Source organism: Ambystoma mexicanum, chromosome 11 (assembly GCF_040938575.1).
Source record: "Ambystoma mexicanum isolate Mex_15411 chromosome 11, UKY_AmexF1_1, whole genome shotgun sequence".
Lineage (NCBI taxonomy): Eukaryota > Metazoa > Chordata > Amphibia > Caudata > Ambystomatidae > Ambystoma > Ambystoma mexicanum.
Genome location: NC_090934.1, coordinates 14682131 through 14704594, shown reverse-complemented (window position 1 = coordinate 14704594; position 22464 = coordinate 14682131).

Below are 22464 nucleotides of genomic sequence, written 5' to 3'. Positions count from 1 at the left end.
GGTGGGGGAGACAGCAAGAAGGTATGACCACTCAACAAGAGGCGGTGAATAACGGTTGTCATCTAAAAATTATAAAAAGAGATGTTGAACAACTGCTGTCTCAGTATGAAAATAAAAAACCTCAGAAGAAGGATCTACTGGTTTATCAATAGTGGAGTATACTCCCATTCGCAAACTTTAATGATCTAGAATGCTTCAAGGAGTGCCGGTATAAAACAACATCTGCATGTCCATGGCAATCTAGTAGTAGATCAAAGGTGGGTATCGAGGAGGAAAATCCGTCATATCAAACTTTCCCCAACAGCGTACAAGGATATTAAAATCAAGAGACTGACAAACAAATATAAAAACTGGCTCAACAACCTACGCTTCTAATGAATTAGCAGCTTGCAGGAAGAATGCTGATTGCTATGTCCAAAAAACATCCAAGGGAGATCTGGAGTCAAATGAATTCTATTGGACATGCGCAGTAAGTACAGCAATTCAACGGCGTGATCGAGACCGAATGAGCAAAACATTCTAAAAACCTGCACTCTGACCTTGATCCAGAGGAACGACGACACCGTAAAAAATCGCTATTAGCTCTAAAGTCCCTTAACGGGTCCAAGGGACCCGGTAAGGGAACTCAGAATAGGGCCCAAAGGGATTACCGGCACCGGTGTCAAAAATACCGTAAAAAATCGGTATCAGGTAATACTGTCCCTATCCATAATGTCACCCGGAAAAGCCATTGGCGACATTATATATGGTGACATTATGTATGGAGATGGGTTGCAGGGATGGCCCTGCACCCCTTGTAAAAAAAAAAAGAAATCAGGGGTTAAGGTGGGTGTCCCCCACATGTTCAATGATACAATGTCTCCGCAAAAATCAGCAACTTTTTTTTACGGGGACATTATTACATGGAACCAAAAAATCACCTGCGCGGTCGATGGACTTTGACATGGAGGAGTTACTTGGCTTAATTAAGAAAGTAAGTTCCTGATGGCTTATCTAATGCGATCCTGAGCAATGGGCTGCACTAACTACATCAATATTAAAAAACACAGTAAGCTCAGGGAATATTCCATCGACATGGAGGCCGGCGATTGTGGTGCCAAGATTCAGGAGTGGCAATAGGGACGATCCGGACAACTATCGCCCTATTGCCTTCCTGGATGTTATTGGCAAATTGTATGGCACTCTCCTCTTGAAAAGGATAAATGTCTGGTCCCAGAGAGAAGGCCGCCTCGATCCTTTCCAGGAGGTTTTTGTAAGGGGTCCGGGGACGACTCCACCCATCTTTATACTCTCAGCATTGAAAGATGAAGCGCTAACAAAGAAAGATGAAATATACCTGGCGTTTGTGGACCTGGCCTTAGCTTTTGATAGCATGAACAGGTGACGGCTGTGGTCTCAACTAGAGAATTGGAAGTGCCCAGACAATCTGGTCAAGCAGTTGAAAGCTCTCCACACGGACATCAGCTTGAGAATATGATTATGCATAGCGGGCCTATACCGACGTGAAGGGGTGTGAAGCAAGGGTGTCCATTAGCCGCCTCTCTGTTTAATCTATACTTGTCCGACCTGGAGCCCTACATGGAGAAAACTTGATGCTTCCTGACAAAAATTGCTGGCGTGACTCTAGGTCGCCTGCTATATGCTGATGACCTAGTGTTGTTAGATAGCGCTGTAGTAGGACTCCAGAGACAGCGAAGAAGATTGGGAGAGTACGCTGTGTAAAATGACCTGCAAATGAACACTGAAAAAACAAAGGTCTCGATCCTGGAAAAGGGATATTGCAGAGAAAATCCTTCAGCTCGGTGGAACCTGGGATCTTCAAAAGGGGCCTCCTTTAGACACTTAGCGGTCACATTGGCAGGAGCAAGGTAGAAGCTTTGGATACACACCAAGCGTTCATTTTGAAAAAGAGATTCTGTAGGTACTTGATGCTGCCGATACTCGACTTCTTTAGATTGAAGGTTGGGGCCCCTGTGACCTAGGGATGCAGTGCATCACTAACTTGTCCTGCACAATACTGGGCGGTCTTAGCAGGCATTTTTTGGAAAGGGTCTTACGTCCCCAGAAAGGTTATCAGAAGGGAGTTATGGCTAATTTCGTTGACAGCTATGGTTGACTGGAAGTCCTTGGCTTGGCCTTTTTGGGGAAATGTGCTCAAGACTCACTTGCGCCAATCTTGGCGACAATAAAAAGAGAGCTTGAAGGGGGAACTGAAAGTCAAGTAACTCGATGGGGGGCCACCTTTACTAAACTCCTAAACCACCTTTATGCCTCGGTGATGGAGCTGGTAAGAAACCCAAACAAAATTAAGCGAGAACTGTGGGAGGCTGACTGGATCCTCACGCACCATGAGGCGAATACATATAAACTGGTCTTTTTTTTTTTTTTTTTATTGGTTAAACAAAGTTAAACTTTTAACATTCCTTTAACAATCCCTCCTCAAAGAGGTGGAGGCCCCCCAAATTAGGTTCAAGTTCAAAATCCCTAAATGATCGCCCCTAGGCCAGAATCTCCAGTTGTTTGGGTGGCGTCCACCTCAGGCTCCACCTCCTCCTGCTCCAGTTTTAAGGATTCAACAAATTTCAATGCGTCCAGAGTACGTCCCACTTTCTCAGCTGTGATGAGGCTCTCCGAGATCAGGCTCTTCTTCCTTCTCCTACGAGATCAGGCTCGTATAATGTCCCGTGTACATCAGGCGATTCAATACCAGGTTCGGACAAGTTAGCATCACATGCCTTATAGTTTCCAGTTGGTCCTTCTTTCTGCAAAATCTACAGTATGCTAGTGATTTGTCAATTTGCCTTCTTCGCCACCTTATTTCTCTCGAGTGCCAGATGTTAAATCTACAGCGCATAAGCAGATCTCGGCAGTGCTGTGAGGGAAATTTCATCAAATATGGAGGTAACATGTTCAGAGCTTTGCGTTCCCAGATGACATTATGACATAGGTCTCGTGTTAATTTCTTTTCCTGTGTTTCCTCCCAGTCTTTTTCGCGATTTGTTCTTTTAGCCTTCTCTGGGTTATTTTTCAGGGTGTTTTCAGAGATCGCCAGGTATTTTAAAGTTTCTTCACATCTCATTTTCCAGTCTTGGAGAATTGAATCACTACTGAAAGCCCCTGGCTTAGCTAGGATTCTAAATGGCACGGGTGGATTGTCCAAAATACACTTTCTATAAAGCGATAGTGATTTCCACGTCGTAATTGAAGTGATGGATTGCAGTCTTAGTTCCGATCTTATAAGTTCCAAGGGTAGCGAATCTGGAAGGCGCAAGATCTTTTGCCAGAAATAGTCTTCACATAGGTTCCAGACCTCCCATCCTAGGGCTATAAGGGCCTCGGCTCCATATGTAATGACGGCCACTACCTTTTGCTTATAGAAGGTTGTAATCGGCAACAGAGAAAATTTCCCGTATCTACGATGTAGAAGTAGCCCTTGGTTAACCAGACTTTTTAGTTTTTCTCTGATCAGGGTATAATGGGTCTGCTCATTGCAGTTCCTATTAATTCTTATCCCGAGGTAGATCGTAGTGTCGACTACTGCCAGTTTTTCTTTTTCCAATGACCAAGTCTGTATTTTCCCTGCTAGTTTCTTTCCGCGGCTTGATTTCATAGTCAAAATCATAGATTTTTTTGCATTTACTTTCATGTCATTGGCCCTCATTCCGAGTTAGGACTACACCATGGAGTAAATAGCTCCATGGTTGGCAACCATGGAGCTATTTACTCCATGGAATACCGGCATGGTGAATGGAGTAATTTCCGGTCCATTCCAAGGTTGGATGGACCGGTAATTCCCCATTCACCATAGCCCTTCCCCATCCCCATTTCTGCCCCCATAGGGCTCAATGGGAATGGGGAAGGAGGTAATTACGGCACCGTAAATTACGGTGCCGTAATTTACTCCAAGGTCACTTTGCGGGTCCCGTAATTTACTCCTGCTAAAAGCAGGAGGTAAAGAGGGACCCGCAAAGGGAACTCGGAATACGGAGGTAAGGGATCACCGCCATCGGTGCCCTTACAGGCGCCGGTAATCCCTTACCTCCAACCTCGGAATGACCCCCATTGGCTTTAAGATAGTCATTAAAAGCCTCAATCCTGCGCTGAAGACCTATCGGCGTCTGGTCTATGAACACTGCGTCATCCGCATATAGCATCCATGGTATCTCTATGCCATTTACCTTCGGTGGGAAGGCCCGGATCTGATCTTGTGAAGACTTCATATCAGCCATATAGAGTATAAAGAGAAAAGGGGCGAGGGCACACCCCTGCTTGATGCCTCGGGATGTCTTGATCCGCCTTGATAGACCTCCATTTGCAGTAATTTGAACCTGGATCGAGGTATCAGTATACAGTGCCTGGATTGCCTCCAATAGGTTCACAGGGCATCCCCAATTCCTCAGTTTTGCCCACAGCCGTTCTCTATTTATTCCATTGAACGCCTGTTCGAGATCTATAAAGGCCAAGTAGATCGTTGTTTTTCCTTTTAGGGCCTTTGCTTTTAATATATTGATCAAGAACAGGTTAAGGCAGGTGCCCACTCCACTCACAAAAGCAGTTTGTCTCTCGTCCAAGATTCCGGTTTGAGCTGCCCAGTTCTTTAAATCCCGTAAGAGGATGGAGGCGAAGAGCTTGCCAATGGAGTCTAGTAGCGCAATCGGCCTGTAATTTCTAGGATTGCCGCGGTCATCTTTTTTAAAAATAGGCACGATGTAGGCCTCCGTCCACGTAGTTGGAATTTGTTTGGTTCTCGCTACTTGTTTGAAAAGTGCGTAAATTAGGTCTGACTAGCCTTCCATGTTTTCTTTCAACATTTTGTTGGAGACGCCGTCTGGACCGGCAGCCCTGGAAGAGCTTAATTTTTTGATCAGTATTTGAATGTCTTCTCTATCGAAGTTCAATGTCCAGGTAGCATTTCCTGTTCTTTTATCAACTACTTTTTTCTCATTTTTCCCTTTGAACAGGGCAGTATAGTGGTCGAACCAGTTTTTCTCAGAGACTTGGTTGATACCTATGGCCGATTGATTAGAATCTCTGTTGTTAATTAGATCCCAGGTACTTTTTGTATTATTTGTTGCTAAGGCTGCCATCATTTGTTCCGCGTCTCTTTGAGTTCTTTGGTATCTGGTTGATTGCAGCCAATTCTTGTAGGTTTGTCGGCATTTTCTTTCCAATTCGCATTTGTCTAGGCTATGAGACTTTTTTATACGCCTGAGGTCAGCTATGTATCTTTTTCGTCTGGCGACTACAAGTTCATTAAAGGCGTGTTTCCTTTTGACCTGCTTCAGTTTAGATGAATCGTACTTAACCTCATAAGCTTTAAACAGCCATTTATAATCGACCACCTCCTCGCCCTTTTCTACGGCTTCCTGGAAATTTTTCGCCAGTGTTGGTATAATCTGTTCTTTAAGTCGCAGCCTGTTTCTTCCCCATGATATCTCTGTTTCCATCACTTTTCCTCCCTTTGAGAAAGCTCTTGAATCCCATGCAAGCTCAGTTTCCAGAAGAGAGTGATCACTATTAGCTTGCTTGATGACTCAAAATGATTTTATCCAGGCAAGCGTATCTCTTCCCACAAAACAATAGTCCAAGCATGCTCTCAATTTTCCACTACGCCAAGTGTCGGCCCCCATGAGGTCGCCATTTGTTTGGCTGTTTAACATCATCATATCCCGTATGCCCATTTCCTTCATCCATTGGCTTTCTTTTCCTGTAAGATTTTCAATCTCTTTAATTTCGCCCCCTTTGTCTAGGAGCTTGATGTTTAAATCACCATCCAGCAATATGAGCTGATCTTCTTCCTCCGTCATGGACTTGTCAATGGCATTCGTGATAAATTTTAAGTATGACCCTGGGTTTGGCATATTTTCCCTCCAGTATGTATTAATCAATAGCAAGTTGGTCATCTCCTCCTGATTTTCTGTTGTAGAGGCTATTTTCAATATTTGAACGTAAGGATTTGGAGCTTCATGCTTGAGTATTTGTAAGTGGCTATTGTTTTTTTTTAATACCAAGAGGCCTGCAAACGGTCGGCCTTTCAGTCCCTTTTTTGCCGGATTGAAGTAGACTTCATAACCTTCACATATTGGAGGTTCACACAGCCATGATTCTTGGATGCAAATGAGATCATATTTGGCCAAGAAAGAGCTTTCCGTCGAGAACAGATGATGAAATCCTCTGGTATTCCATGAGGCACAGCGAACGGATCCATTTCCAACTTCCTTATTCTATTGTTTTATTTTTGAGTTGCGATCATTTGCCATGGGGGGGCCAATCATTTGTTTTATTTTCAGGGTTGTTTTCATTTATTTTACCCTTCCTTGGGTTTTGTGAATTGCCTACCGTAAACCTCAAAGATTTTAGTTTTTCAAAATTTTCTTTGGTGCTGTATGAATGGTTTTCGGGGTTTTTATTTCCTTCTTTTTTGTTTTCTTTTGGAGTCTTCCTCTTCTTTTCCTCTTTTTCTTGACCATTTTTTTCTCTCTTTTTTCCCATAGATTCTTTTTCCGTGCAGGATGAGACTTCATTATTAGCACGTCTTCTGTCCTTTGGTGATATATTAATACTATCAGGCTTGATGTCATCCTCTAATTCCGTCAAACGAAATCCCTTTTTTCTTAGGATGTCAGTAGCCTCCAGAAATTTCTGCTTGATGTCATTTGAATTAAGATGCAATATAACTTGGTCCATTCTCTGTTCTCTTGGGAATTCCACAACTTTAATGTCCTCAGTAGATATCATGCGTAGAGCTGATGTTTGGTTACAAAGCGAGACTACATAGCTCCTATTGAGCAAAGCCCTTCTCGGTCCATTGAGTGTCGTCTCTAATTTCAAATAGCATTCTTTTGATGGGGCTTTCCTCGAAGGAGGGACGGACGCTTTTATTCCTTTGTTGATCTTCTTTGTTTCTTTAATTCTGTTTTTACCATCCTGTTTTAGATGAAAGCTTTCAAGTTGAAATCGTACCCTCCTTTCTTTGGTAGCTAGCTCCTGTCTTTTTTGTTCTAAGGTTTTGAAGTTAGCAGGATTGTCATCAGCCTCATTGACTTCCTCCCTTTCCGATGAGTCGGACCCGCTTTTTGTCTCCTTTAAGGTTTTCGGCAGGACATCTCGTTGGGGTTTCTTGCGATCAGAGGGATTAGGGCTCCTCTCCACCATCTCCCAGTTGTCCATAGTTTTCCATTCTGATGGGCTGATGCTTTGCCACTCTTCGTCCTCCCTATTTTCTTCCATAATGTCAATCAGGTCACTTAGATCTTCTCGTTGGTCTGACTCATCTCCATTATCCTCCAAGGAGGGAGGAGGGTTTTCCCCCCTCCCACATCCTTTGCATTCATGTCCTCTGAAATGTTTGTGTCTCCCATTGCCAGTTCTCTCCTCGGCTTCTTTGCCTGTTGGAGGTTTTCTCTTCTTGAGGGCGTTCTTAGATTCCTTAAGAATGCCCTGGAACCATTTATCTTCCGTTTTAAGCCTTCATTTTTTGTTTTTTTACAATTTTCGTTTGTTTTTTTCTTCTGCTCATTTCCCTTTTCTGAGGACAGGTCCTTGGATGTCCCACCACTAAAGATAGGGAAATTGGATTTTTCTGATTGAATTTTTGAGTCACGACTTCCCACCCCCTTACAACCGGGAGAGATCAATATAATCTCTTCGGTCATTAGCTCAGTTTGCAGGGGTTGGTTTGGTTTATTTTGACTCAATTTCATGGGGCCTTTCCCTCGACACGGATTTTCAACCATGCTTACCTCATCTTTTTTCTGTTTGCATTAATTTCGCATCCACTTGGATCTTCCAGAACCGCCTCCATCAATAAGGACTTGTCATTAGCATCTCTCCTTGCCAGATCAGTGAGGCGATTTTGCCATGTATGGGATTTTTCGGCTTCTTTGTCCATTCGTATATTCAAATTCCGCAGGGACAAATCCGTTTGTATATTTGCCTCTTTAATTTGTATGTTAGTAGTAGTCATCTCTTTCACAGAGTCATTTATCATCTCATACAATTTTAGGTATGGTGCCAATGTGATGTTCAATGAGGTCATGATCACTTGCTGGAGGTGTTTCATATCCTTTTCTCTATCAGTTTGGTAAGCGTCTTTAATTAGGTGTATAATTTGATCTTTCGTAAAGATTTCAGAACACTGCTTTTGGTCATCCAACAAGGGCGTCTGAGTCATTTTCGTTATCATTTGGGGTTCTACAGATTGTCCTTGTGGTTTTAAGCTTGACGGTCTATCTTCGAGGTATGGATTTCTCCTCTCAATTAAAGATCTTTGTGACAAGGTCATTGACCTGAAATCTCTTTGGGTTTTTGTTGCAAGACCTCGGCCCCCACGGCCTCCAACTCCAGGGAGCTCCCTTTAGTTTGCTCCTTTTCCAGTTCAGCCATTTTCTCGCTTATTATCGAGAAACTCCTCCTTTTTTCTCTCTCTATTTTCCCCGTCACGAGAGTGAGGTCTTGCATAATTTTGTTAGCTAAACTTGAATTACTCAAATTAGCTGATGGCAACATTGTCTTTCCTTCAGTGCCTGTAGTTTTTGACAGAGTTTCACTTCCAAAATCCCACAGGGTTTTCTTTTCTAGTCTGGCCTTTGGAGGGAGCGTCCCCTTAGGGTAAGGCATCGTCGGCATATCTTTATGTAGGGTCCGAGGAGGAGATTCTCGGTCAGTTAGGTCATTTGAGAGCAGGGCATTTGCCCCCAGCTGGGTATTATTTTGGGGGCTCTTTTCCTTGAGCCACTGACATCTGTTATCTTCCCTGTATGGCTGGAAGATATTGCTTATCGTTGTGGTTTCCTCCATGGCTCTTAGATGTTTTTTATTTTCTATTTCCTTGTTGGGATCCGGCAAGGCTTTCTCCCATAATTCCGAGTCATTTGTGTTCCACTGGTCCTCCTTTTCACACACAGACTCAATCAGTAGAGATCTGTTTGTGGTTTCCTTTAAGGTCAGAGTAGGGGAGTTCAATGCCACATCCAGACTAGAATTTTCATCCAACATGCTTTCGCACATGTCCGCTATAGGTGTAGTTCCATAGTTGACTAAATTAGTCGGCATGTTTACAGAATCATTTCCCCTTCTTGGGGAAATTAAAGATGGGATCGGACAACACGAGTCTCTCCAAGTATCAAGGTTGCTAGGTTGGTCTAGTATTTCCGTCGTCTTTTCAAGGCTCAGATTTACCAGGAGAACTTGGGCTTTCTCGAGTAACACCCCTACCGTCTGGTTTTGTTCGACTATACTTTTTTCTTTATTTCCTGGGGGCACAGTATTGATCGTTTTGCTGGAATCTCCTTCACCAGCAATTAGATCTAACTTCTTGACCTGATCGGCATCCTCCTCATGCAAGCTTGGTGTTTCAAGGGGTGGAGGGAGGTGACTCACGGGCTCTTCGAGAGTGGAAACTGTACAGGCCATAGGTTGAACAGGTGATTTTGGAGCTAACCGCACAGGGTCTTCAATAACCAAACTCGACATTTTTTCGCTACCCGTATCGGTCACGGGGGCCCCCACAGACAAGCTTTTACGCTTCTTGGTACAAAAGGGTAAGCGAGATTGTTTCAGCATCGGCATGTTTTGTGCGCGCTCCGGGCTTCCATTCACTTCCGGGAGTGATGCACATTTTTGCCTTACCTGCAGGCGAGTTCGCACGGCTGTTCCCGATGCATCTGTATGTACAACCGTAGGTTTCATCCTGTAGTGCAGCTCCTCAGTATAAGCTTTATTTCCTCAAACCTCAGCTCAGCCTATCGTGGCTGCTGGCTTATGCAGAATAATACTTACACAGCGAGCAGCCCAGCAGCCAAACAGCACAACAGCAGGATACTCTGTGTATTCGATGCCCTTTGCGCGCTCGGGCTTAGCGCCGCAAGGGTGCTTGGGAAGTCTCTTTATGGCACTTCCTGGAGGCGGTGCCCGTGACCGGGGGCGGGAAAGTGGCAGAGCCAAATCCGCGCTTCTCACTCCGTCAATGTCCGTTCAATGTGCAGCACCTCGCTCTTCTCCCACTACAACAGCTGATAGTGGGAATGTAGGTGCAGCCACAGCACAACAGCAGGATACTCCGTGTATTCGATGCCCTTTGCGCGCTCGGGCTTAGCGCCGCAAGGGTGCTTGGGAAGTCTCTTTATAGCACTTCCTGGAGGCGGTGCCCGTGACCGGGGGCGGGAAAGGGGCGGAGCCAAATCCGCGCTTCTCACTCCGTCAATGTCCGTTCAATGTGCAGCACCTCGCTCTTCTCCCACTACAACAGCTGATAGTGGGAATGTAGGTGCAGCCACAGCACAACAGCAGGACACTCCGTGCACTCGATGCCCCTCGCGCGCTCTAATCTAATGAGACTGGCGCTTTTGGGGGATACCTTGGAATATCTGAAGGAATTCCAGAGCACAGTTTATGAGGAAACGACTAAACCTATGTAAAGAGAAAGAAGTGGTATGATGAAGAGCGCCAAACTACATAAAGGGTATACCATGTAGGCTCTGTAAGGAAAAGAGGGCATTGGAGAACCTTCCTTGGCATTGCCCAGGACCAAGTACTTTACTGGCTTTCTAGAGAAGACATGAACACTATCGCAGAAGACTGGTGGAAGAGCTCCTTATCTATAGCAACAGGTACATTCTTGAAGGAGGATGTGGATGGAACAAACCAAGACCAAGAAAGCTGCCGATAACCTAAATCCCCATGTTTGCCAGCCCCGAGTTGCACTGTGACGCAGGAACAGTTACTTCTTATGTCTTTTGCTAAGTGTTTGCATACACTGGGTGAGTCATGCTAAATGTACACCATATACCTGGTAGACCTAGGGGCCAGGATGTTGCGCTTGGGACACTGAGGTGAATGGAGAACCTTTTTAAACTCATGAAGGGGTGTTGTAGTAATGGGAATTCCACTATCAGCTGAAATAAGCACGCCAATGCACAGCATTCCTTATCAATACCGTAATGGGAATATGGAATGAGGCCCACTCAAAGGGAAACATGTGCTAAGCATGTTGACATGACATGCAGATTTCACATGATTGAATACTGCACACTACTGATATGCACATGTATGTATTGTGTATCGTGTGCATACATCTCTTGTGTTTCTTTTTAATATGCTGTTTCATAATCAATATTCTTCCTTCTGCTGCTATTGGTGTGCTCTCTATCCCTCTACTAACAAAGTCATGCAGTTATGATATGTTATATTAATTATCATCGCTGTGGTCTATGCAACAGATTTAATTTGAGCCATTCGTAAGCCTTGACAAGGACCAGTGGTCGAAACACGTGTTGGCTGTGGCTATGAAATGGCCGTGAAAAACAATTGCGTCCAATTAAACGTGTATATTAACTAAAAATCTGCTCACTGATGCTTGGCAGAGAAGTTTCTTCTTCTGTATCATGTAGAAAACAATTATAGAGCTCAACAGGATAAGTGCAATGAAAAGGGTACAGAGGTAATAATCTTCATTATTTAAGGGGCGGGGATGTGCCTTACTGTACCTGTGACAGCAGCGATCCAGGAACTGTATATATATTCAAACTACTGATACAGTGGTCAAACAGTACCAAGCTGTCCATGTCCCCGCAACTGTCAGTTCCTGAGGAAGATGCGGCTGGACACTTCCTCCACAATTAAGTAGTTAAATAATCAGTGAGTACATGATTTCTACTTCAAATGTTTACCAGTGAACTATACAAACTGCTGATGTGCTCTTGTTAACCGGCTCTTGGGAGTGGCTCTGAGATACACTGTTTCCTGGGAGTGACTCTGGCATACTCCGGCTCCTGGGAGTGACTGTAAAATACACTGAGTTGTGGGAGTGCATCTTACAGTCTGGCACTGGCTCCTAGAGTGGCTCAGAGATGCACCGTCTCGTGGGAGTGACTCTGAGATACACCATCTCCTGGGAGTGCCTCTGAGATGCACCGTCTCCTGGAAGTGACTCTGAGATACACCGTCTCCTGGGAGTGACTCTGAGATGCACCGTCTCCTGGGAGTGCCTCTGAGATGCACCGTCTCCTGGGAGTGACTCTGAGATACACTCTCTCCTGGGAATGACTTTGAGATGCACTGGCTCCTGGGATTGACTCTGAGATACACCGGCTCCTGGGAGTGACTCTCAGACACACCAGCTCCTGGGAGTGCCTCTGAGATACACTGTCTCCTCAGAGTGACTCTGAGATACACCGTCTCCTCAGAGTGACTCTCGGATACATTGGCTCCTCTGTAAACTCTGACATACACTGGCTTCTGAGTGTAACTCTGAAATATACTGGCTCTGGGGAGTGACTCTGAGATATACTGGCAACCTGAGTGTAACTCTGAGATACACCGGCTCCTGGATTGACTCTGAGATACATCGGATCATGTCCTGGAAATTGACCGTGGGAGAGCATTAACGTGCAAGGAGAGGCAGCTAATTACTTTGAGAGCCCCATTAAATATAAATGAAATAAGACCTTTGTGCAGAATTCATATGTTAAGGTCTCTTGGGTCTCCGTTACAGGAAATGAAGTTAAAGCATCAGGCCATACCACTGCGAATGACTGGACAATCTTGTCTGATATTCTGCGGAGCCATCGGCCGCACTTCTCATCGTCACAGTACATTCTTCTGCTACAAACCCTACACCTGTGCTTACTATACTGTGAATTCACCCGGGGTGCTCTTCTTCGTCTCAGTACTTTGTTCCCTCACGTGCATGGATACTGGCCTTCACAAAGTCTCTGATTTCTTCATCTATCAGGTCTCTGGCCTTCCATCCTGATTCAACATCGATCATGATCTTCATCCCTATTGCTTTCTTTGCTGTCTTCTTGCATTGCAAGATTATTATCTTGATCACACAGAATCCAAGTAACACCAGTAGTATCAGGGCTCCAAGAAACTTAAACATATCTGCCAATCCATTGTGGAACCCAAGAAAAAAGTGGTCCAAACCAGCTGTCATCAACAATATCTTCTACTTTCTCTATCATCTGACCATGGAGTTTCATCAGCATGTCTATGGCCTCTGTCAAGGTTCCAATCTCGTCATCATGAGAAAGTATAAATGTGCAACATGATTCTCCAATTTTTGCACAAACACCTGCTTCCATTGCTGTGATCATGTCCAAGACGTATCTATTCTGAAGAGTCATCAGTCTTATGGATCTCATCTCTTCTCTAATTGCATTGAATCCCTTTATGGTAGTGTTAATTGTCTGCAGCAATTCCCATCTGGTAATTTAAAGCCATTTTGTATTTGCTCCAACCTGGATTCTTGGCATGAAGATCAATGTGAACACTGACGAGGTCTGGCTTAACAGCCTGTGCTCATAAGGAATAGAGTCAAAAGCTTCTATTGATTTGGCTGAGAAATAGTTCTCTCTCTTCATTCTCTTCATCAGCTCCACAGATCTCTTCTTTCTCAGAGGAGCATCTGCCTTTGGAAAACTGTCGAGACTCAGATCACTCTTTGGAATCACCAATGCTGGAACATGGACATTCACCAATGTGCATATTCATTCCCAGTCTTTAGGTAACTTCATGTATGCCTTGGATCCACAAGCCCAATAATGGTCCATGATTACTGCTGTCCCAATGTTCATTCCTGGTGCTTCAAATGTTTGCCCACCATTCTGGGTCTCACCAACTTTTCGTGTGCCATTGTTTTTGAAGCACAGCTTTGCACTCTCCAAAGTCACTATCTGCAGCGGTCCTCCTCTGTCTTCGAACCATGTCAGTAACTTAGCAAGTTTTGACCATAGAGGCTTACACAACATCTCTACATTCTCACTAGTTGGTTGGTATTGACCCATTATTACCCAGTCTCTGAAGATCACTACACCTTCTTCCCAGCCATCTGGTGATAGCACAGTTCCCCAAATCTGCATCTGGCCTCTGTTCTTCCATCTACGGATTTCTTCTGCAGATTATCTTGTAACTTCCAGTTTCTTATTTACTTCCCATCTGATTCCAGCTCCTTTACTCCAGGCTTTTCGAATCTGATCACATGATTCTTAGTATGGGCTCTGTTTCTTGTATTTGTGTCTTGCACATAATCATCTTCATCTGGATCTGTCCATTCAGTTGCCCATTTGAGGTAGGCTGTTCGACCCATGAACTGGCCTTGTGTAGTACACAATGCTAGATGTAATATGCAGTGTGCAGTCATAACATCTATTTCAATAGCAATGAAGATCTTAGATTTCCCCATACTGTATGGCAGGAGTGCACATACAAAGTATTCCTCATTTGAAGTCTTCTTCCTACTTCTTCCATACGCTGATACCATATGTTGTTTCCCAATTGAGCTGTACTGTCCAGGTAATGATTCAGTTTGAAATCATCCTCTTTGGTGCTTCTTTTAGGCCTCATTCTCTTCATGTGACCTTCCATAATCATTTCATGAAGTGTGCCAGCATAGCTCCCTGACTGGATAAATCATGGATACATCTAGCAGTGGGCTAGGTACACCCACATGTGCTGCCTGAGTAGGAGAAAGTTCAGCAAGCTTCATACTCTCAGCATACCATTTAGGCATAAAAATGTCTTGCAAAATCTCCATGTGTGACTGTCTTTGAGGGATCATCTTTGGGTCATTTATCACAGGACCAGGTGTGTTTGCATACATTACCTGTATAGGCTCACAGTCTAACAACCTCTTGCACTGTCTGTCTTGCCAAGCCTGTCTTTTATGTCCTAACAGAGTTTCTAAGATACTTTTTGCATGTGAACCATTATTAGTGACACTTAATCTTGGGCTCAGGCAATTTGTCATCTTTCTGTGGAACAGGAATGACTACATAGGGTCTTGGCTGCCTAGTAATGGCCATGATTGCACGTTCCTTCTTCTCAGGAAGATTCACAGGAGTCCTAGCTTCATGTACATCAAGGTAGTACGATGTCTGCACTGTGAGTGAAAGCAATGGGCCTCATTACGACCCAGGCGGTAATCCGCCGACATTACCGCCATGGCGTAATGAGCGTTTACGCCGTGGGCCGATGGCGTAAAGAGCGCCACATTACGACCCATCGCGCACGAGCATTACGCCATGGCGGTAATGTAAATAACGCCATGGCGGAAAGGGCCCCTACCGGCATCGTAGGGCGAGCAAGGTGCACTTCCGCCACCGTAAGTAGCGGCCACCGTAATTAGCGGTGGCCGCAATTAGCGGTCACCGTAAAAAGCAGAACCGGAAATAGCGTCATCATGGCGGAACGGGAAAAAGCACGTCGGCCATCTTTAAAAACACAATCCATTGCCATCCTTCCGAACAACACCAGATCCAACCCTGACACCTGTCCCAACCCAATACCCACCCATCCAACCACCCAAAAATGCCTAAAGTTGTTAAGAAGGCATGTGACCGCCAGCGCCAGGAAAGATTTACCCGGGAGGAACTCTGCATGCTTGTGGAGACCCTGCAAGACAATGCAGCTGTCGTTTTCTCGCCGGAAATGACCAGGCCAGCGATAGCAAAAAAGAAGGCCATATGGACCCTTGTGGCCGAGCGCGTCAGCGCGGTGGGGACCGTACCCCGCACCCCACAGCAGTGCAGGAAGCGCTGGGATGACCTTTGCATACGGGTCAGAGCCGTCATCTCTGCGAACCGCAACCTTGCCCTGGGTACCGGTGGAGGTTCGGAATCCCCACTGAAACTCCAACCATGGGAGGAGATATGTGCAACCACGATTGGCATGGAAGGCATTGAAGGCGTCGGAGGGATGGAAAGGGGAGTTCCGACATCAGGCGATGAAGGTAGGTGCCTCAAACAAGACATGCCATAGTCACTGCAGTCCATTCATGTGTAGCACAATGTTGCCCTGGAGTGTAAATGCAACACATTAGCTCGACACTGCCCATAGCCACATGCGAGCTCCACCCTGTATACACTGCTGGCACCCACATACCTGCATCCACATTCCACACAAAAAGGAGACAACCTGCATGGCCCTGCCTGAAATCTGCCTCATCTACTGACCAGATTCATGTCAATCATTGTCATTCCAAAGTGCGCAGACCCATCAATAACGCCTTCCCTCCTTTGCTCCACCACAGGCACAGATTCACACCCCGAGGACCAGGACACCCCTGCGATGAAGAGAGCCAAGAAGGCCAATAATACCATCCCCGCACCCTCAACCTCAGCTGCAGTGAGGCAGACCCCACAACAAGCAGAATCCACTGCAAGCAAACCGGACGGCCCACCGGCAAGCACCCCAGTAGGCAGCAGGCCAGCAGCAGCAGCTCCACCTGTACCAACATTGCCTGCCACAGAAGGCACCGGGTCTGCGGCCAGCAGCAACATGGGTGAAACAGCTGCAATTGCTGCATGTTCAGACTCTGACATTGAGGAGCACGAAGTCAGAAGCCCCACTGACCTTCTACATTCCCCCTGTTTGTCAAATGCCAGCCCCCATGAGGATAACACGCCAGGGGCACACAGAGGAAGAGGAGTGGCCTTCTACCCCATGCCCAGTCCTCAGTCCACAGGAGGGGAGCAGCCCTTCCATCACACCACCAGCACTGGGCATGGCCCAGCAGGGGCAGCAGTCCCTCGAGGACATCATACAACGGCAGCAACATCTGTCCACGATGCTGACTGAGCATGCTGCAGAATGTGTGGGGGCTAGGGCAACCATTGAACAGGCCACGGAGACCCTAAGGGCCTAAATTGCGCAGAGCACTGCCACCCTGAGGGATGCTATGCAGGCCATGTCTAGGGACATTTGTGGTGAACTTGCCGGGTTGCGTCGTGCGCTCACTGAGCTCACCCACACCCTACAGGACGTGCATGCACGGGAGCAGGCAGGGACATCCTCCGCTGCCAGTTCTGCACAGAGCAGCCCCGTCCGACCTTCCGGACGGAACCTGCGCTCCACAGCCAGGGGTGCCCCGGGGGCCGGGAGAGGGGGCTTGTAACAGCCTGTGCCCACTGTCACAGGCATCTGTTGACACTTACATGGGGTGTGTTGGGGTGTGCAGGGGGAGGGGGGAGGTGGGAGGGGGTGTGTTGGGGTGTGCAGGGGGGAGGGGGGAGGGGGGAGGTGGGAGGGAGTGTGTTGGGGTGTGCAGGGGGGAGGGGGGAGGGGGGAGGTGGGAGGGGGTGTGTCACGACGTTCTATGATTGAAATACACTTTTTGCTTTTCCGAAATGAAATGTGTGGACATTTTCATTGCATATGTGTGCTTTATTGGTGTACAGTCCACAGTGTGCATGCCCCAGAGACACACAGTGCCCCAAGTGCAGTCTCCATGTGATACACACCAGCCGTGTGTGCTAGAAGCAGTGGTCGATGATATTTTGACGCATTGCACGCCCCTCCTGTGCATCGCCTCCTCCATGGGGTGCCGCCCCATCTGCACCCTCCTCATCCTCATCGTCAGGTGGTTGCAGTTCTGCGTCAGGGGGCAGGGGCACATTCCGTCTGATGCACATATTGTGTAGCATGACACATGCCATGACGATCTTTGCCACCTTCTCATGGCGGTACAGGAGTGCCCCACCAGACCTGCTGAGGCATCGGAACCATGCCTTCAATAGGCCGAATGTCTGCTCTATGACCACACGGGTACGTGTATGTGCACGGTTGAAGTCCTCCTCATGCTGGTTCTGCGGGTTCCGGACTGGTGTAAGGAGCCACCTCTTCAGGGGATAGCCTGCATCACCTGTATGTAGGCGAGAATGTATGTGTCAGTCATGACGTCGATCAAGAACATGATGTGCCACCATGGCTTGCATCCAACTGTTACTTTGGGTCACTTCTACATGCACTAATTGATTCACACAATGCAACCAGTATATGCTCATGGCTCCCATGGCCTGTTTTGCATGCCATCACCCAATGTATGCAGAGGGGTGGAGTGCATTGTGAGTGCCCATCCACTGTGTCCGTTCATGCCGTTTGGTTAGTTGGCCTGGCACATGTCCTGTGATGGCAATGCGCACATCATTGCAACATTGCTGTGGGCCTCATCATGACCCCAGTGAGCAATGCTAATGTAGACAGGGACATTTTGGGGGCCCTGCTGTCTGTGTAATGGTGTGTTGATGTTTCTGTCCGTCATGTGCCTCCTTCGTGGGCAGTTATGGGGGACAGGCCTATCGGTTGATGGTGATTGATGACGTGCATGTAGGTGCTTTTCATTGTTGACAATGTGGTCTGAATTGGTAGAATGCACTTGCAGATGGTTGTGTCATGGTTGGGACACAACCTCATTCACATGGTAGGGCTGCATACATTGGGTATTGGCTTTACTGGTGTTGGGTGGAGTTTGGGTTGCTTTAGGGTATCATCTGTCTCCGTTCTCTCTGCTACTCACAGCCAATTGGAGTATGCATCACCCCCCCCCTTTCAGCCAGGTGGAGTATGCATCATTCCCCCCCCCTTTCAGCCAGGTGGAGTATGCATCATTCCCCCCCCCTTTCAGCCAGGTGGAGTATGCATCATTCCCCCCCCTTTCAGCCAGGTGGAGTATGCATCATTCCCCCCCCCTTTCAGCCAGGTGGAGTATGCATCACCCCCCCCCCCCTTTCAGCCAGGTGAAGTATGCATTGGTACGTCATTCACCTACCCACTTCACATTTCCATGGTCATGACATTGGACTCACCGAGTAGCCAGGATCTTGGGCCTGCATGTCGCTCCATGTAGCGTGGTATGGTGGAGTTCCTCAGGACCATAGAATCATGGGTTGATCCGGGGAATCGGGCACAACAATGTGTGATGATCTTGTTGGAGTCACAGACCATTTGAACGTTGATTGAGTGGAACTGTTTCCGGTTGTGGTACGGTACCTCCATGGCACGTGGAACCACCAATTCCACATGGGTGCAGTCGATGGCACCAATGCAACCAGGTATGCCGGCTAGTGCATGGAAACCCACTTTGGTGTTTACAATCTCCTGGGCAGTCCGTGGTAATGAGATGTGGTCATCTGTGTGCTTGAGGAGGGCATCGAGCACTTGGATGAGTGTTTGTGAGAATAATGGTTGTGAAATGCCATGCAAGTGCCCCACTGTGTGCTGGTAGGTGCCTGTGGCCAGGAAGTGGAGTACAGACACTACCTTCAGTCGGGGTGGGATGGCGGTTGGAGTTTCTATCATGCTGACGATGTCGTTGTGTGTCATGTCTACGATGGCGGTGATGGTGTCCCGGTCCAAACGGTACAGGGTGTGGATCTGCTCAGCAGTGAGGTTCAATGGATTGGCTCTGATGCGTGGGATTGGGGGCTGCCTGCGTGGTGGCACTGGCTGTGCTGGTGGGGCTTGCTGGGCCTGCCTTGCCCTCCTTCTCCTCCTGAGTCTCCTCTGTGCTGCCTGTTGTTGTTGTTGCTGTTGTAGCACTTGCATTGCTATCAGGTCCTCCAGCCCCAACATTGCTAGTTGTATTGGTATCATTGTGGAGTGTGACTGGGTGTGGGAAGGGGTGGGGTGTGCTCTTTTTGTACTTCCTGAGTCTGTATTGCCTTCACCTGTGCTGTTTCTGTGCACCTGTGGCAGCTGCATTCACTTTACATGGCCATTTAAGGTTGGTTCGCGATGGCGTAATTAGCACCATGGCGGTAAGGTACTTAACGGGCTGGGTGATGGCGTTAGGTGCATGTCCGCTTGGGTCGGCATTCGCGTACCTTTCCGCCATGGCGCTAAGTACGGTGTGGGAGGTCGCGTGCGCGCGCCCTTGGCGCAGTTAGCGGCAGCGTTAACTACGATGCCGCTAATGGCATCGTAGTTAATGGTCACGGGTCATGATCGGACCTAGCGGAAAACGATGGCGGTAACCATTTACCGCCATCATTTTTCACTTAACGCCAGGGTCGTAATGAGGCCCAAATATGATTATGAACACAATGCAAACATAAATAACACAAAGGTATGCCAATTTACAGCATCTACTTCGTGGACAACGTGGACGTCTCTCTGTGTTTGGCATTATTATATTACTGCTGATACTTCCCATCTTTATTGCCTAAGGAAGGACAAAGTAACTTTAATATCTCAGCATTATGCACTGCTTCTGGAAGCTGCTGTCTTGACTCAGCATTTCGTCCTAGATCAGCTGTGTGCTTACCGGATGCCAAGAACAAACTGTTCATGTGTTCCTGGAACCAGTTTTTAACCAGACGAAATGTGAATGCCTCTCCAGCCTGAAGAAAAACGATTTCACCTAATGTACTCTATATATTTTTTCCAGAAAGTTTCTAGAGAAGTTCAATAACAAACACCAGTTCCCAATCGATTCCTCAAATCTGATGACACAATGAATTTCTTTCAGCACGAAACAAAAGTCCCGACTGACCAGCAACCTCTCGATCTGTCCCTCGAAGGAAAGTTTCACTCTGACCTCAGAGTTCGCTCTGAATAAGCATTCACTTGGAGTATGATGTCTCTCAGGATTTCGTTTAGTGCTTGTTTCTCGGATCCCTTAGAAAGGTGCGCACATCAGTGTGTCTCCCAACAAGCTGTGGATATTCTTCAATCAGACTATAGACTACCAAACTGACTAGTCTATGGGCATTATCAGGTGTTAGGGGCATTTGTCCTTTCCCCATTTCCAGAAGCAGCAACATTTGCTCAGTGTAATCCATAAGCAATCTTCTCACAACTGGTTCATTTTTAGGATCTTGCATGAAAGCAGGAATGCGAGTAGTAATTCCCACAATCAAAGGGTATGCACGCAACACAAACTCGAAATAAGCAAGACTGATCTGAGAAATGTCATCATCTGGAATCACCATGGGCAAATCCATACAGGAACTCAGTGTGAAATGAATCAGGGTACTGCTCCGTCTTCCAATTGTCAAAAAAAAGCCCACGACTTGGCATATTTTTCTTCTTTTTCTTATCAAGGCTTAAGCATGTGTCAACCCAAAGTTAATCAAACTCCTGTGGCTTTAAGAACAACGATCTTTCCTTAACCCTGAAATGACTGCACAGAGTATTCGAATCAGCTTTCCTCAACTCTTTTATAAGAGTGTCCCGAACCAAGCCACAGCTCAATGAAATCTTTTCTTTCATACAACAGCCTCTGCGTCCTTCTTCCTCGTCGTAGACCTTGTCTGCATTTGCTGAGGTTCTTCCCCGATACTTGCTTCTGTAGGGGGTGGGGGCAGAGGGGTTTCTCCAGCAAAAATCTTCACGACACCTAAGAAAGTCCAAGCATGTCTGCCTTGCACTCTGACTGCAGACAGCATGACGTCTTCTAAAATGAAAGGGGCGTTAATTCTTGGCTCGTGCCACTTCCTTGTAAAATTGTGGATTAGGACCGCATCTCTGGGGGAATAATTTGGGAAGACAAAAGTCTTGAAGTCTACTTGCTGAAGCATCTCCTTCTGTGCTCTGTACTGCCCCACACCCTTTTCGCCATAGCTGACCTGAAATGACAGAGATACTTGAAGTCATACACATAAGATACTCACATAGCTCCATTCCTATCAGGTCTGCCACAGGCTGAGCATCACTTCTCACTCTGGATGGAGGCATGAAGGGTGTCATCATCCGCCTCCCTGTCACTATCTCATGGGGGGTCGGATGGTGGTCCATACCTGGTTGGTTCCTCAATGCATATAATGCCAGTGGTAGGCAATGCAACCACCCTTTCTTCAAGGTTAGCTTCAACTTGGCTATCCTTTCTTTAAGCAAGCCATTGAGACGTTCACAAGCTGATCGGTTCAAATGTTTGATTCACAAAATGTGGGCCATTGTCTGACCTCATTACTTCACATACTCCCCATCTAGGAAATACTTCCTGTACTAAACATTTGCTGCACAGGTAGAGTCTGGGTGTGTACATGGACCAGCCTCAATCCACTGTGAAAAGGGACAAACTACAACAATCATGTATCTATATCTGTTACATACTTGCAGCATGTCGACATAGTCGATATGCATATGCTGAAAGGGGCCAGTAGGTCTCGGAATAACACCCCTAACTGTGCGCAGAGTGTGACCAGCCGTAAATATTTGACACACGATGCAGTTCACTGCATAGAATGCAACATGTTCTAACAAATATGGTACAAACCAATCCTCTGCAATAGCTTTCTTCGATTTCCTCAGTCCACACAATTTTTTCCTGCGTTGCATGTGCTTTCTTTAATGCCTGTAATAAAGGCCTTATATACGAGCTGTAGTCAACGACCCATGCTCTCACATAGTTACATAATCCCAGAAATCTCTGCATGTGTTTTATCGAGCGTGGCTTTGTGGTTTTCAAAATAGCCTCAGCTCTCTCAGGAGTAACCTTCTTTCCTTCGTGTGAAATCACTTGGCCTATGTATAACACTTCTTGTTGACAATACTGTAACTTCTCTTTGTCAACTTTATATCCTTTGTCAGTTGTCAGCAAGTGTAATCATCAGCTGAACAGAATCACGTCTGCAATCTTCCTCTGAAGTGCTGCATACTAAAATGTCGTCTACGTATTGTAACACAACACTTTCTAAATCAATATTGCTTAAGTCCATCTGCAGGACTCTATTGAAAATAGATGGA